This window comes from Propithecus coquereli, unplaced genomic scaffold (assembly GCF_000956105.1).
Source record: "Propithecus coquereli isolate 6110/MARCELLA unplaced genomic scaffold, Pcoq_1.0 Scaffold28, whole genome shotgun sequence".
Taxonomy (NCBI): Eukaryota; Metazoa; Chordata; class Mammalia; order Primates; family Indriidae; genus Propithecus; species Propithecus coquereli.
Genome location: NW_012148396.1, coordinates 7,327,612 through 7,343,338, shown reverse-complemented (window position 1 = coordinate 7,343,338; position 15,727 = coordinate 7,327,612). Strand labels below are relative to the sequence as shown.

Here is a 15,727-nt window from a genome sequence, read left to right as displayed (position 1 = left end):
GAGAAGACAGAGGGACGAACGCAAGGATGATTGTATTATCAGAGGAGCTGGCTGGTCAGGACCTCTGTTTTAGGTGTTCTTCCTGCCTGCATAGACCAACATTGTAATAGGAAGGATGCCCATGTTTATTGCAGACCTAATGTAGGACAATTAACATGCTGGACACTTCTCCAGAGCTCCACAAGGTAGATAATCTTTGACACATATGGTAGACTATGATTTTAGGAGATTTTGTTGATTAGTCATTTGTTGTTAAGGAATTTTATCTTTTTACTTTCTGCTTAAAAGAAAAAGAATTTTATTGGCTTGCTTGGTTTCTTCCTCATATAAGCATCTTCATTATCAGCATTATATTATTCATATATCTTCATTATGAACGTGGAGGACAAGGCTTTCTCAGTCCATCCCTGCCTGCCTCTTGGCATTAGCTCATCCTGCCACCTTCCAGCCTGACAAACTTCTACTTCTTCAGAATCTCCTCTTTCCCTCACCTGCAGGCCTTCACAGACACTGTGTCTTTGATGTAATCACTCCCTGTCTCTGCTTTTCCCTGTTTCCCTCACCTTCCTTTCCTCCAGATCGTTCAGAATGTTTTATTAACCTAGGTAGGCTTCGCTGGCCTGGGACCCCTGACATACCTACCTCATAGCACCCCAGACATTCCAAGGCCACATCTATTGCATGCCTCCTTTCTCTCTTTCTCAGTTAGATTTGCACCTATGGTAGAAATTAGTCATTAGCATCCATTTCTCCAACAACAGATTTTAACTCCCTCAGTTGGGGAACTTGATGGATGTCCCTGATCACCACCGTCTTTTCTTATAGCACTCGGCACAAAGTGGGCACTAAGTATTTATTTCATGAATGAATGAACGCATTTCATTGGTTTTCCTCAGCGTGCATGGCCATGGGAGGTAGAGTAATAAAGGAACCAACACTGATTGGCTATTTCATTAATTTTGTTTTTTCACTAATTTTGCTACATAAGTAACACAACTTTTGTTTCAATTGTTTCATTAATTTTGTTCCATATGTCATCTATACTAAATGCTCCTTGAGAATATTTCAAATAAGGCTAAAGATATCTTGGGCTACTACCCAAATCCAAGCTCCCTCCCCTCTCCAAAGAAACCATTGCTAACTTGTTGATACACATTCTCTGAATTTCATTTTGTGTGTGTGTAGGTAGGTCATATGTAGATTTTGGGTTGTCATACTTTAACAAAATCTGTTCGTGTGTACTGCTGGGAGCAGTGGTGTGCTGTAGCCAGCCATGCCAATTCATAGAGCCGACAGTGGACATCTTTTCTCCTTTAGTGACTTCACCTTGGTAGCCTGAAATTGGCCATGGGTGGGACCTTTTATGCCAAGAAATCAGCAAACACTGCAAATCAGGTCTGTTTTTAGGAATTCAGTTGTTAAACATTTACTAGCACATCATGGTTTGGGGGCCTTTACAAACAAGGATGATTCTGTAAACATTCCTGTACATGCCTCCTGTGCAAATGTGTGGAGAGCTTCTGTAGGGTAGACACCAAAAAGCCAAATTGCTGAATCAGTTCTAGGGTATGCAGATTTTATGTTTTTTTGAAAAAGACTGCCAAATGCACTTCAAAGTGTCAGTTTCACCTTCCACTAGCAGTTTATGAAAATATCTATTTCCCCAAACCGATCTAGAAAGGTAAAACGTAATATCTTTTTTTAGTTTTCAATTCCCTTATTACTAAAGAGGTAGACTCACTTTTCATGAGTTTATTAGTTATTTTTATGTCCCACTTATGAATTTCCCATTTATAAGTTTTGCTTTTTCTTTGGATCATTTACTCCTTGGTTATATAATTTTGTTTCCTACCTACTGCCAAACACATCTTTGATAGCAATTTTTCGATATATCATGCAGAAAATATTTTCTCCTAGTCTTTGGCTTGCCTCTTAAATTTGTCTTAGGTAATTTTTCTCATACAGACATTTTAAACTTCGAAGTTTAAGATACTGAAGCATTTGCCTATTCGCTTAAGATGGGTTTTCCTACTCACATAAATATTCTTCCCAACAACCTGATTCTGGAACCAACATTATTCCCTTTTACAGTTGGAGGAAACTGAGGTTCAGGGAGGTAGAATGGTGGGGTGAGGATTAGCACTCAGGTCTGTTTGGCTCCAATATCATGGTGTACTTGAGTCATAGTTCCATGCCGCTGCTATGGTGCAACCCCAGGGGTCCCTAATGTGTGACCCCCCTGCTGGCTTAGCCTGCCTTGCATCTCCATTTCTTAATTGGACAACTTTCAACCACACAGAAATGTCCTGCTGGAGTTCCAGAAAGGCCTTAAAATGGCACCAGGACAACTTGTTCCCTCATGTATCTCACCTCTGGTTCGTGAACAATGCCTCCTTTGACTCAGCAAATTCTGAATATCTAAGCTTATCCTAATGCATTAGCCTCTGTCTTGCTGCCTGGTATTGCCTTAACTCTCTGAGGAGTGAAATGTGTCCTGGTCCCTTGGCCCCTAAACTGGGGGTCTCTATCAGGCTCTCTGATTAGGCTCTCCGTATGTGGATTAAAAGGAGGTGAGACCTCCTTTCTCTACTGCAATGGAGGTGGTGAAAATAGAGACTGCATAGCAACAGCTCTCACCAGGTATATGTAATGTCTCCTCTCCAGAATCCTTTCTTTCCTTCCTACCTGATACCATGTCACTCCCCTACTCTGACCCAGGGGTGCAAGAGCCATGGTTCTCATGCACTCCCTGAGCAAGCTCTGCATGTGAACCTGCTTTGTCTCGTTGGTTTGCAGGGTCTGCTCCCGCCTCTGTCAAACTTCAATGTTAACAACCTGTAAAAATGCTTTTTTTCATCTTTAGATCCTAAGTCCTCCCCCTTCAAAAATTAAGAGTTTATATATTTCCTTCAGTTTTCATTTTTGTAACATTTATGGCATTAAAACCGAATGGTTACTTGAGTATTTTTTGTTTGTTTTTTTGTGGGCGTTGTTTTGTTTTTCTATAGCGTAAGTCCTATGAGGACAGAAACTCCATCCTATCCACTGCCATAACTCAAGTGCCTGGTGTATCTTTGTCACTCAGTACTTAGGGTTTGAGTAAATGGATTGATGGGTGGATAAAAAGATGAACAGAGGAACGAAGAACTTTACGTCACCTCCAGACTCCATTTAAGGACCCTATCTCTTTTCCCTAAATCCTGTTAGATGGATTCACCTGAGCGAACATTCTCCAGTGTTGATGGTTTTGGTTTAGAGCAATTCAGGTCGATACTGTGAAAATGTAAGGTGCAATAAAAGTCATGACTCCTGGAAATGAATGTTCTTGTTTATCTTCCTTAAAGTAAATGTACTTGCCTCACTTCTGAAATATGTGCCAGTATCTGATACATATTTCCATGGATTGGCAGTAATGGCACTAATAAATTTCTGTTGACTGCACGACTGAATGTACCAGGCACTGTGCTAGGTCTTTTGTAGGTACTATTTTATACATCCTCATGACAATCTTTGGAGAAAAGTATCTCTGTCCCCATTTTTAAAAGAAAGAATCTGAATCTCAGAGAGTTTAACAGTGGGTAGAGCCAATGTGTGTTTCTGGATTGTTGCTGTACTTTAGTTGTTAATTTCAGTTTATCCAATGAATAATTTGACTTCTCTGTATTTCTATGATTTTTTGTTATGGTCAATTAAGAAGAAAATGCTTTTAAAAATTAAAAAAAATAACAGGTCAATGGGTTAATGCTTTTATACTTTTTTCCAAACCTAATACTATTTTTTTAATTTCCACATTCAACAAATATCTATCAAGCAGTTAGTTGCTATACAGTGTATTAAGTCTGTTTAAGCAAAACAAATTTAGCTTCACAGAGGCCTTGATCTAATTCAGGAGGCACTTATTATGTAAATAATCATACACAGTCAATTCTACACTAATGTCACAACACTAAGAGATATGTTAATATTTGGCCATGTTGGGGAGATTAGAGAAGGCTTTCTAGGAGAAAGAGATGCCTGAACTGAGAGGTCAAGGATGAGCTGAAGTCATCTCGGTATGCAGGGAAGGGAAGCACCATTCCAGGCAGAAGGAACAGCATGGGCTAAGGTGACATGGTGACAGGGAACGCCATGACAGAGAAGGTGACAAGGTGACAGGACATGGCTGGGGAACGGTGAGCAGGAGAGCGGAGTGATATGAGGATGGAGGGGAAGGGGAGAGCAAATTGTCTTTGAGGACTTCATTAGGAATTTGTTTCTGTTTATCCTAAGAGGAATGGAAAGACATGGAAGAGTTCTGAACTAGGAGCAGTATTTGCATATTGAAAATATTTTTCTGAGGCAAAATTGTGGAGAGACAGTCCACACAGGAGGCATGTTGGGGAGAATAAATGTCATGGAGGGGACAAGTTTGTTGGAGATTGAGATGGAGAGAAGTGGGATCACTTGCTGAAACACTGCACATGGACGGCAAGGGAAAGGGATTTACTGAGGGTGACTGATTTCTGCCTTAGCAAGAGGCTAGATCATAGAAGCATAAAGAATGTAAAATAAGGAATGTTGGAAGAAAAAAAACAGCTTCTTAATTTTTTTTTTTTAGTGGTGATATAGAGAGTTAATTTTTTTTATAGATTTTATTTTTTAGAGAAGTTTTAGGTTGACTGTAAAATTGAGAGGATGGTATAGATACATCTTATATGTCTCAGTATGCATAGGCCCCCCCCATTATCGACATCTCACGTCACAGTGGTACATTTGCTACAATGGATGAACCTACACTGACATATCATTATCATCCAAAGTCCATAATTTACATGAAGGGTCATTCTTGGTGGTGTATATTCTATGGGTTTGGACAAATGTATATGACATGCATCCACTGTTGTAGTGTCTTACAGGATAGTTCCACTGCTCTAAGAATTCTCTGTGCTTTTGCTATTCATTACTCCCTCCCCTCTAACCCTGGCAACCACTGATATTTTTACTGATTTCACAGTTTTGCCTTTAATAGAATGTCATATAGTTGGAATCAGTATGCCTTTTCAGATCGACTTATTTTGCTTAGTATAACAATATGCATTTAAGTTTTCCATGTCTTTTCATAGTTTGATAGCTCATTTCTTTTTTAAAAATACATACATAATATGTTACATACATATGGGGTACATGTGATATTTTGTTACATGCATAGCATGTGTAATGGTCAAGCAGGAGTATTTAGGGTATCCATCACCTTGGGTATTTATCATTTCTATGTGTTGGAACATTTCAAGTTCTCTCTCGTAGCTACTTTGAAATATACAATACATTGTTGATCTCATTTCTTTTTAGTGCTGAATAATATTCCATTATCTGGAGGTACCATAGTTTATCCATTCACCTACTGAAGGATATCTTGGTTTGCTTCCAAGGTCTGGCAATTATAAATCAACCTGCTGTGAACATTTGTATTCAGATATTTACGTAGACATACATTTTCAACTCCTTTGAGTAAATATCAAAGAGTGTGATTGCTGAATCATATGGTAAGAATGTATTTATTTTTATGAGATCTGTCATCTAAAGTGGCTGTGCCATTTTACATGTCCTGCAGTCATGAATGGGAATTCCTGTTACTCCAGGTACTTGCTAGCATTTGGTGTTATGAGGGTTTTGAATTTTAGCCATTCTAATAGATATGTAGTAGTATTTCATTGTTTTAATTCGCATTTCCCTGATGACATATGACATGGAAAATATTTTCATATGCTTATTTGCCATCCGTGTATCTTTGTTGATGAGGTGTCAGTCAAGATCTTTGGCCCATTTTTTATGGGTTGTTTATTTTCCTATTGTTGAGTTATAAGTGTTTTTTTGTATGTTTTAGATAATATTCCTTTATCAAATATGTCTTTTGAAAATATTTTCTTCCAATCTGTGGTTTGTCTTTCCATTTTCTTAGCAATGTCTTTTTCTGAGCAGAAAATTTTAATGTTAATGAAATCCAGTTTATCAGTTCTTTCTTTCATGGATGGTACCTTTGGTGTCACATTTAAAAGATGTTATTGCCAGACTGAAGGACATTAGGTATTTCTCCTTTGTTATTTTCTAAGAAGATAGTTTACTAGTTTACTTTTGAACATGTTTAATGTATCATGCCTTTGAAAATCTAGGCAGGTGATTTCAGATAGGCAATTTAACTCAAAAATCTTGAACTTAGAGGACAAGCCTAGTTTGGAGACATAATTTTGTTCAGTGGCTATGCACTAGATGCTGTTTTATGTCCGGGACTTGGAGAATGCACAAAACAGACAAATTTGCTGCTCTCCTAGAGCTTACTTTCTGGTTGGAAGAGAAGAAATCAATACACCTCAAGTTGTAATATCTGCTGTAAAATAAACAACCCACCATAAGGGGGGTAGGGAGTGGCATTGGGGTGGGGAGGGCTTGCTGATTTACAGAAAGAGGACTTTGATAAGGAAGCAAAGAAAAGCTGCCAGTGAAGCTTTATTTCACAGTGGACGTGGGAGAGGATATTTGGAGGAGGACGAGTTGACCAACATTGCAGGGTGCTGCTGAGAACTTGAGTACGATGTGTACTAAAGGTTTCCTTGAACTTTTAGCAACATGTAGGACACTAACCACTTTGATAGGAATTGTTTCATGGTGCTAAGGGAACAGAAACCATATCTTGGGATGTTAAAGAGTGAGTAGAACAATGGAGAAATGGAAACAACCATTGCAGACATCCTTTTTGGGTATGTCAGTTGCTGCCTAACCAAGGTAGCTTGGAGGGGCTGAGAGATTTGGCTTCTGTGTGTCTTTATTTCTAATGAGAAAATGTTGAATACACTTAACATTGTTAGAAATGATCTGGTTTAAGATGAAAGTTTGAATATGTAAAGTAGGAAAAATAGTTGAAACATTCCAGTCATTACAAGTTTACTTTTTCTCAGGCCCCGCACCAGGTCCTATGGCTGGTGAGAAGAACCACAGCATTGAAGGAGCTCACACAGACATGCAAATAAACAATTACACAATGAAGAGTGCTCATGAGGAAGGTAGAGCAGTGCAATGTGGTAGCTCAGCAGGGGTGGTGTTGCCCTTCCCCTGCAGATGTGCAGGAGTGTGTAACTGAGAGGAAGGGCTGTGCCCTACACTCGTCCCCCAGCAACTCACAGAGGACTATAGGCCTAATCAGAAAACTTGCATGGTTGCTTCTGCACCAGGGTGTTGATGTAAAGAAAATTGAGCCCAGGAGAATAGGCCACCTGGTAACCTAATCTGAAAGTGCAATGCTTATTTCTGCGGATGCAGGCATAGGTGTGCATTGATTCTGGAGCCAACTAGGTAAGCACTGGCTGATGCCCTGGCAGGTGATACTGTGACTCTCAGATGGTGGTTGTAGAATTTGCTCAGACATAGGGTTAGAGAGTGCCTTGGAAATAGTCCTTTAGTGCCCTGGACTTCGGGGGTGGATTCCAGGATTCCACCGCTGGCCCTTGGGCTGGATTTTCCACCTTGCTGAGCCTCTAGTTCCTCTCTGTCAACTGGGTTTATACAACGGCGTGACTTTCTTCTAGCTCTAAGTCTCCCTATTGGATGTGTGAGTTATCAGATGTAGGATATTAGCTGAGAGATTAAAAAAAGAAAAGTTGCTTTTCCTGGAAAGTACTCAGCCTTCACTTGGGGGTAATCAAGGTCCCCAGTCTAAAACCCAAGCACTCATTTGACAATTTGGGGGGCATTTATTTTATTTAAAGCACTGATCCAGGTCACAGGGAAAAGGCTCAAATGATTTTCCTATGGTCTATGCCCTTAAGTAATTTACAGAACAATGGAGGAGGAGAGAGAGGAGGTGGGTGACAGTGAGATGAGAGTTGAGTAAAATAGAAGGTGGACTAAGTGGAACCAAGGAAAAGTGTGAAGATAGATGAGCAAGGCGGGGGCAGAGATGTGTTTTTCATAATAACAGTGACATGCATCATTGTCTTACTAACCTTGAAAACAATCCTTCAGAAGAAGAGATCACCATGATTAGTTTATATATGAAGTGAATTAGACTCAAAAAGGATAAGCAATTTACAAGTGCATGAATAAAGATCTGTCTGATTTCAGAGCTTGTGCTGCTTGTAACTACAATAAATTCTGCCTTCCAGTTGGGAAACATCTTCATAGAAGAAGTGACACTTAAGAGGTCATTGAGAAACAGGCAGTATTGTAAGATGAGGGTGAGGCTATTGATTCATTGAAAAACACTAACTGTGTGCCGCTTCTGCCAAGCACCTTACTAGAAGCCTACAACACATTGGTGAGTAATAGAGTCTCCAATCTTGGAGAAACCCATGGACCAGTTACAGAAAGACACACAGAGCTGTTACTCTGAGTAACAGCTGTTCCAACAAAGCTGGTGCAAACTGCCCTGGGAAGAGAGGAGGGAGCAATTATCCTGCCTGCTGCATTAAGGGAAGAACTTCCGAGGAAGAGAAAAATATGCAGGGTCTTTACAGATGAAAAAAAAGTGGGAAAAAGAATGTTGTAGGACACAGAAATATTTATAGATTACCTGCTTTGGGCAAGCACTGTACTAGCACTTATTGAAAAGTATCAGTAGGTACCCAGGTCTAATCAGAAAGAAACTAGGATTTGGCATGGCAGAAGTCACTACCAGCACACACCTACCTCCTACCCCCGCCCTCCACAAAGTTAAGGAATTAATTAAAACATCGATGTGTAGTGAACCATAAACACTTAATTCCATTGCCTGAGTTGATACTCATGACAGCCCTGTAATTGGAGTTTATAGCTCCAGTTTACAGGAAACAAAGTGATTTTTTAAAAAAATCATGTTCTTATAATAGGAAAAAATTAAGACACTAACTCAAGCCTCTCAGTTCTCCATCTGCGTCCCAGTGGCCTAGATCAGCTCTCTCACATTCCTCAAGTCATCTTACCATCTCTGTATCATTGACCAAACACATATTGATCACCTATTGTGGGTTCCAAGGGCAAGATTCCACAGGTGCTACAATTGAGGAAATCATAACATTTATTTAAGGAAAGAGAATAATATTGGGTTGTCCTTGGAGCAGGGAGTATCTCATGTCTGCTGATCCTGCACAGGCCCTGGAATTCTCAATTAGTATTTTTGATGGAATATGTGTTTTGGGGGAGTGTATTGAAAAAGACGGATGACATTTTCTGAATGCTGAGTGGTGTTGAGCAGTAAATGCATGTGATCCAGAGGGGAGAACATTCACTCTAAGCTGTGGCAGTCAGAGAAAGCTTGCAGAAAGGGAGAACATTTGAAATAGGCCAGATCTTGCATTAATCCTTCAAAGCCCCACTCCTTGAAAGTGTGAACACCAATAAGTGGGTAGTTATAGTACACTCCAGCTGTGTCTAAGACTGGTCCAATAGTTGGCTGCAGCTATGGTGGTAAGTGCAGGAGTTCAGATTGAGAAGTAGCCTAGAACCTTCAACCCCAGAACATGTGGTCAAAACTCTTCTGTCCTGCACTCTCTGTGTGTGAAGTTGAAAGTGAATTACTTGCTCATCTGGGACCAGATCTAAGTCAAGGTGACCCATCAGAAACCAGGTCTCCCATTGAGCTGGGACTCTAAGGCTTACAGGCCAACTGGAAGAGGCTGGGGTGTCAAGGGCCTCAAGAGGGTCGAGTTAGAGCAGAGCTGGCCCTGGAGGGATTCCCAAGTCCACATGCACACAGACTGTGTATCTGCAGCATTTGGCACAATGTATCAGCGGTGGAGACAGGAGCTGAATTACAGAAGGGGAACAAGTGTGCTGCATGAGCCTCCAGTGTTCTGGAAGACAGGAGCTCAGGTGACTCTGGGCTGCCGCTGGAGATCTGAGGGAGAGTGAATGCGAAGCTGAGAAGACAGAGCTGTGGCTGTAGGGTCAGGTTGCAGCAGGACTGACCTGCACGTGGCATGGGAATGCCTTGCTCATTTTAACCAGGGGCAACATTCAGCCAGTGCATCTGGTATGAGCAGTTATGATAGACTACAAGCACAGCTCAGGTATGTGCCTGATGGACAGAGGGGAGGGGACTAAGAGGAGATAGGTGAGGCAGAGCAGGAAAAGGTACAGATGAGGGTGTGCTGTGACAGGACAGCCCATTCAAGGCACAGGTTGGGGAGGGGTGGACTCAGCCTGCAGAGTAAGTTGAGGCTGAGGCTACTGATCTCTTTCTGGACCGGTCAGCTTGTCTTAGCCCCTGGAGTGAGGCTGGCCCCACCAGAGGGACCCTCTATCTCTGTGGAAGACAAAGGCAGAGTGACCGCCTGGTGTCACCTTCTCAGCAGTGGCTTTGGAGCTCCTTGCTATTTGTGTAGTCACCACCTCCCCTCCATTCTGTGGCCTGCAACTAAAGCCAAGGTCACCGCAGGCTAGAGAACTGCTCTGTGCTCCTCGGAACATCCTAGGGACCATGACTGGGTGGGGACACTGCAGCTCTGACAAATATTTGATTAGCTGCAATTGCAGCTATACTTAGTTCTCCTTGGGAAGCATGTGGGGAGACAGATGGCTCAGGAAAGGCTGAATCGCATAAACAGGGCTCTTTGCCTCCCATTTGCTGAGTCTCCTGATGACTTATTAACAGGAAGAGTTTCAGGATTAGAAGATGGAGCCTTGGTTGCATGCTTCTCAGAAACCCCAGGGTGTGTGTTTCCGGCATGGTTTCTGCTGACTGTTTGCAAGGGAACGTGGATCGATGTGGACTCTGGGTCATAGTGGGGACAGAGCAGGGGACAGAGACAGCCTCCGTGTGCTGGCTGCTCGATCTGAGATGCAGTTCATTTCCACAAATGTTATTAAACGCTGCTGCCAAATTCTCAGTGATCGGGTCATTTGGAGCTTTGATCGGTCATGCATTCTATAAATATTTGCACGGCTTGGATACCACACAAAGCATCAGCTCTGTGCTAAGTCCTCACTGTGACTGCAGCGTTCACAGGGATCATTCCGGGCCCATGAAATCACAGTAAAGGATTTAGATTTTGTTTTACGTGCAAGGGGCGGGTAATGACATCTGGTTTATATTTTATATTGGTAGACTAATGGTGGTAAAAGTAGAAGCAAAAAGTAAGGTTTTCACTACTCCATATTGAGAGAAAATTAGAAAAGGAGATAGAAAGGATCAGATTCTTCTGAACCACATTTTGATTTTGAATCCACAGGATTTGCTGATTGGATAGAGGCAGTGAGGGAAAAAGAAGAATTAAAGATGACCAGGAAGTATTTTAACATTCATAATATTGTTAAGATTGGGAGAGGAACACGTTTGGGAAACACAGTGACAGATTCCATCCTGGATATGTTAGGTTTATGATCTCTATTTGACATCAAAGGAACAATGTCCAGTGGACAAAGGATTACGCCCACTCAGGAGAGAGACAGAGTTATACGTGCGAGAGATCTCAGCTTATACGTGGTATATAAACCTTTGAAAATGGCTATGATCTAGGGAGGGAGCTTATAGAGGAGAAAAGAATTGAAACCTAGACCTGGAGTTTTAGAGCACAGAGTGCTGGGAGCTGCAGGAGGAGCCCGGGATCAAGAGGGGTCAATGGGCAGGTGAGTGAAGAGCCTGAACTGAGATACCTCCCATTAGCAGGTACGGTGGGTGTAGGAGCCAACTTGCTCCCCAGTGTGGTCATGTTGCTATTGTCAGTTTTGTGTGTAAGAAAACTGAGGCTGGGGGAGTGGGGGAGTGGGGGAGGTTATAGTTCTCACCCAAAGTCTCCCATCCCAGCTCTTAAGCAGGGGAATTTTCCACACTCCATCCAGGCAATGTCCACTGCCCTGGACCAAGCCTGCTTTCTTACCAGTGTCAAAGGACAATTAAGGACCCCCTTCCACTCCATACACCTGCCGAAATTTCTGTTGCTAGCTGGCAAAATTTTGTGCTGGATAATTTTTATGGCCACATCAGCTCCACACTCCTGTTGACCCAGCAGTGCCTTTATTTGCCACTGTTTCTCTGAGCACATATTCCGTGTTACATCCTGTACCAGGTACTTTCCTAGGTCATCCCACTAACCCTCTGAACCCTGGAACAGGTATTACTCTTCCATCTCTGGTTCACAGCTGAGGAAACTGAGGCTCAGACGGGGTACATTCTTTGTTCACAGGTGCACAGTGTATAAATGACACTGTGGAATGACTTTTAACTCAAACACATTTCTTGTCTTCACAAAAGCATAAGGTATAAGGCCACGTACTGGACTCTGTTACTGAAATCCAATCTGAAATACCTAAGGCTACTCAGTGCTTAGGACCAATCCGAAGCAACAGCTAGCAAGCTGTTGGGCAACTAGAGGATGCTAGAGGCAGCACACTGGCCTCTTAATTCTGAGATTATAGAGCATTACACATTATTGGATAATAAAGTGTTATCAAGTGCTGGCCCTACTGGGCTCATGCTAATGGTAGGTCACAATAGTTTATAATTAAGTAATTAAGCCCACTCAGCATTGATGGGAGAATGCTTACAGCTCAATTGCAGCAACAGCCCTTGCTCATTCAGTAAGTTAAATGGTGCTTTTGACTGGGCTCTTTAGTTTACTTGCCCTCCTGTAAATATGTATTTCTGCCGAGCTATGGAATCCACTCTGTAACTTGAGTTTTCTTGCTGAGTAGACTGGGAATCAGAAATCCTGAGTACTAGAACTATCACAAACTAGAACTATTACAAGCAGTAGGTAATGTCCACAAGTCATCTCCCTCCATTCCTGTGTTCATCAGTAATTGATTGATTGATTCAGTGACCGTGATATGCAAAGCCTGCTGTTCTATCATTTTAGGACTTACATTATTTTTCTGTAAGACAGAAGTGATGCAAGTGAATTGAGGAGAGAAAAAAGTTGGGAGATTCTGTACTAAATATTGAAGAATATTCCTTGCCATTGTTTTATCTTCACCAGTGACAGCGTTATGTGTAACATATTGCCTGTGGTTATTTAGTTAAATAATGAATGAGTGAATAAACAAATTAAGGAATGAAAGAATTAAAAAAAAATGACAAGATTTGCAGTAACCATTCTACCATCTACTCCATTTGACATTGAGGAGGTAACAACTTCTATGATCTTGATTTTCTTCATGAGTAAAATGAAGACTCATATGCCCAAGGTCATACCCAGTGATATAAAGAATATAAAGTAACTTAGAGCAGTCAGTCTAGGCTAGCATCTGTAGAGCAGTTTTCAATGAACAAAACGTTTTATATTTATTACATATTCACAGAAAAGTGACTTTTTCAAATCATACAATTAATAAATAACATCTATGCTCAGACTCAGTTTGATGTACATAACTTGCCACCTAGATTAAAATTTTAAATTAGCCTGTATGAGATGTTGCAACCAGTGCAATGTGTCTGGAGAGATTAGACATTCATTTAGATCAGGAGATGACTGTGGGGTTGGACAGCAATGAGATCACTACTTCCTTATTTCACAGTCAGGAATGTGCAACAGATATGCCTCACAAGGAACCCTGTGACAGTTCACTGCTGACTGCCAGTGTTTGCCCAAACTGGTGCATAGAAGATTATTAATAAATATTTTATATAAAAATATAAAATGAATATATTTTATGACAAAAACCATAGAAATTTATTAATCTGGAATTATGGGGAAGACATAAACTTATACCCATGTGCATTAAAGCAAAACATTCAATACTCCCTGTACAGCAGGGTGCTTTAAATATAAAGTAAGAAAAACATTTGATATTCTTTGAAATGGCAATAAAAATGACAACTAAAACATAGCCCTTTATTGATGTGTCATCAATGTGATATGCTTCAAAGATTGAAGGTACAAGTAGAATCATATCTCTTCAGATATTTCAAGTAAGGGCTTGTGTCTCTAAATACCCTATTAGCAGAAATGCCTCCTGCTTCCCCTTTCTCACATTGTATAAGAAACTTACACTCAAGAACTGGGCTTACACCGTTAAATGGAGTCCTTTTCTGAATCCAGGTTAGGAGACAGCTGGTTCTGATCAGTCACTTGCTGTGGGAGCATCTCTTTGGCGCATAGGGTGTCTGTTGAAGTATGGATCTATCATTAGAGATCTGAGGGGGGTTGTAACTTCAGTGGTGAACTCCTTGTTGGTCCAGGTATCTGCTCGGGCTACGAGGGCCCCCACCCTCAGCTGCCAGGTTATAATTCCGTAGATAACTGCTATGGTCTCAATGTGTGTCCCTTACAAAAGTCATGTTGAAATTTAGCTGCCATTGAGAGGTGGGACTTTTAAGAGGTGACAATTGCAAAGATGTGTCAATAACCCAAGTGCCCATCAATGCATGAGTGGATTAATAAAATGTGGTATATGTATACCATGGAATACTACTCAACTACAAAAAACAATGGTGAACTAGCACCTCTTGTATTATCCTGGATAGAGCTTGAGCCCATCCTTCGAAGTGAGGTATCACAAGAATGGAAAAACAAGCACCACATGTACTTGCCATGAGATTGGTACTAACTGATCAACACTAAAGTGCTCACATGGTAGTAATATTCACTGGGTGCCAGTCAGGTGGGGGTTGGGGGGGTAAACTCACAACTAATGGAGGTGGAGTGCACTGTATGGGGGAAGGACATGCTTGTAGCCCTGGCTTGGGTGAGGCAAGGGCATTATGTGTAAATGTTTGTACCCCCATAATATCCTGAAAAATCAAACAAACAAACAAATAAATAAATAAATAAAAGAGGTGATTGGGCCATGAGTGCTTCACTGTTATGGGTAGGATTACTGCCTTTGTAGTCGAGTTTGGCCCTCTTTTGTCTTTTGGTCCTTTTGCCTTCTGCCATGGGCTGATGCTACAAGAAGCCCCTTGCCAGATGCTGGCAGCTTGATATTGGACTTCCCAGCCTCCAGAACTGTAAGCCCATATATTTCCATTCATTACAAATTGCTCAGTCTGGAGTATTCTGTATAGCAGCACAAAATGAAGTAAGACGTAACATTCATATATTCAGCCACTGCTCTTCACAGCATAATCTTCCTGTCAGGTTAGATGGGTCCTCAGAACTTTCTAGCCCATAGTGTAGCTAAACCAACCTCCTAATCATGAAGCCTTGAACATTAATAAACATCCCGGGTCATCGTCCTGGGCTCCAACTTTTCTCAAAATACTGTTATTTCTGGGGGCAGTTTGTGCTGGCCTGATCCACATAGTATACCAAGACCACCTTGGATGGGGAAGGTCTGTCCCAGCCCAAAAATACCCCTGACTTTCAAATTCAAAAGAAAGTCATCAAGACCGTGGCTCCTTCTCTCCCGGTAGTTTCTGGTTTGCTATTTAAATTGTTTTGCTTGCACTCCAGTGATGGGGTCTCAACCTTGAGGCATCACAGGAGGTCACACTATCCGTCTCCACCTTGGCAGGGAGTACACACTGGCCCTACCAACCAGGCAACACTTACATGGCTCCAGGACATCATTCTGGCCATTCTTTGGAAAAACAATGAATGCCTTTTCCAAGGTGGCTTTCTCTTCTGCCTATTCCTTGAAATGGTTGGAAAAAATAATAAAGTTCAGCTTTAGGGAGACTTTCTGTCCTTCTTGTTCCTAGAAATGGTTGGAAGATTACCTTAGTCATTATCATCTTCAACTTATGAGAAAATCTGTTTGAATTTTGAGAATTTTACAGGTAAAAGCATACTTCTTTATTCATCCTTTTACCTAAGCCTCACATCCATTGTGGAATCAGGCA

General features: G+C 41.4%; 1 protein-coding gene across 2 annotated transcripts in view; it reads left to right on the top strand.

Moving 5' to 3' along the window:
- Nucleotides 1-15,727, top strand: part of FAM135B (family with sequence similarity 135, member B) — a 190,859-nt gene that overhangs the window by 73,127 nt on the left and 102,005 nt on the right. The window lies entirely within an intron of this gene.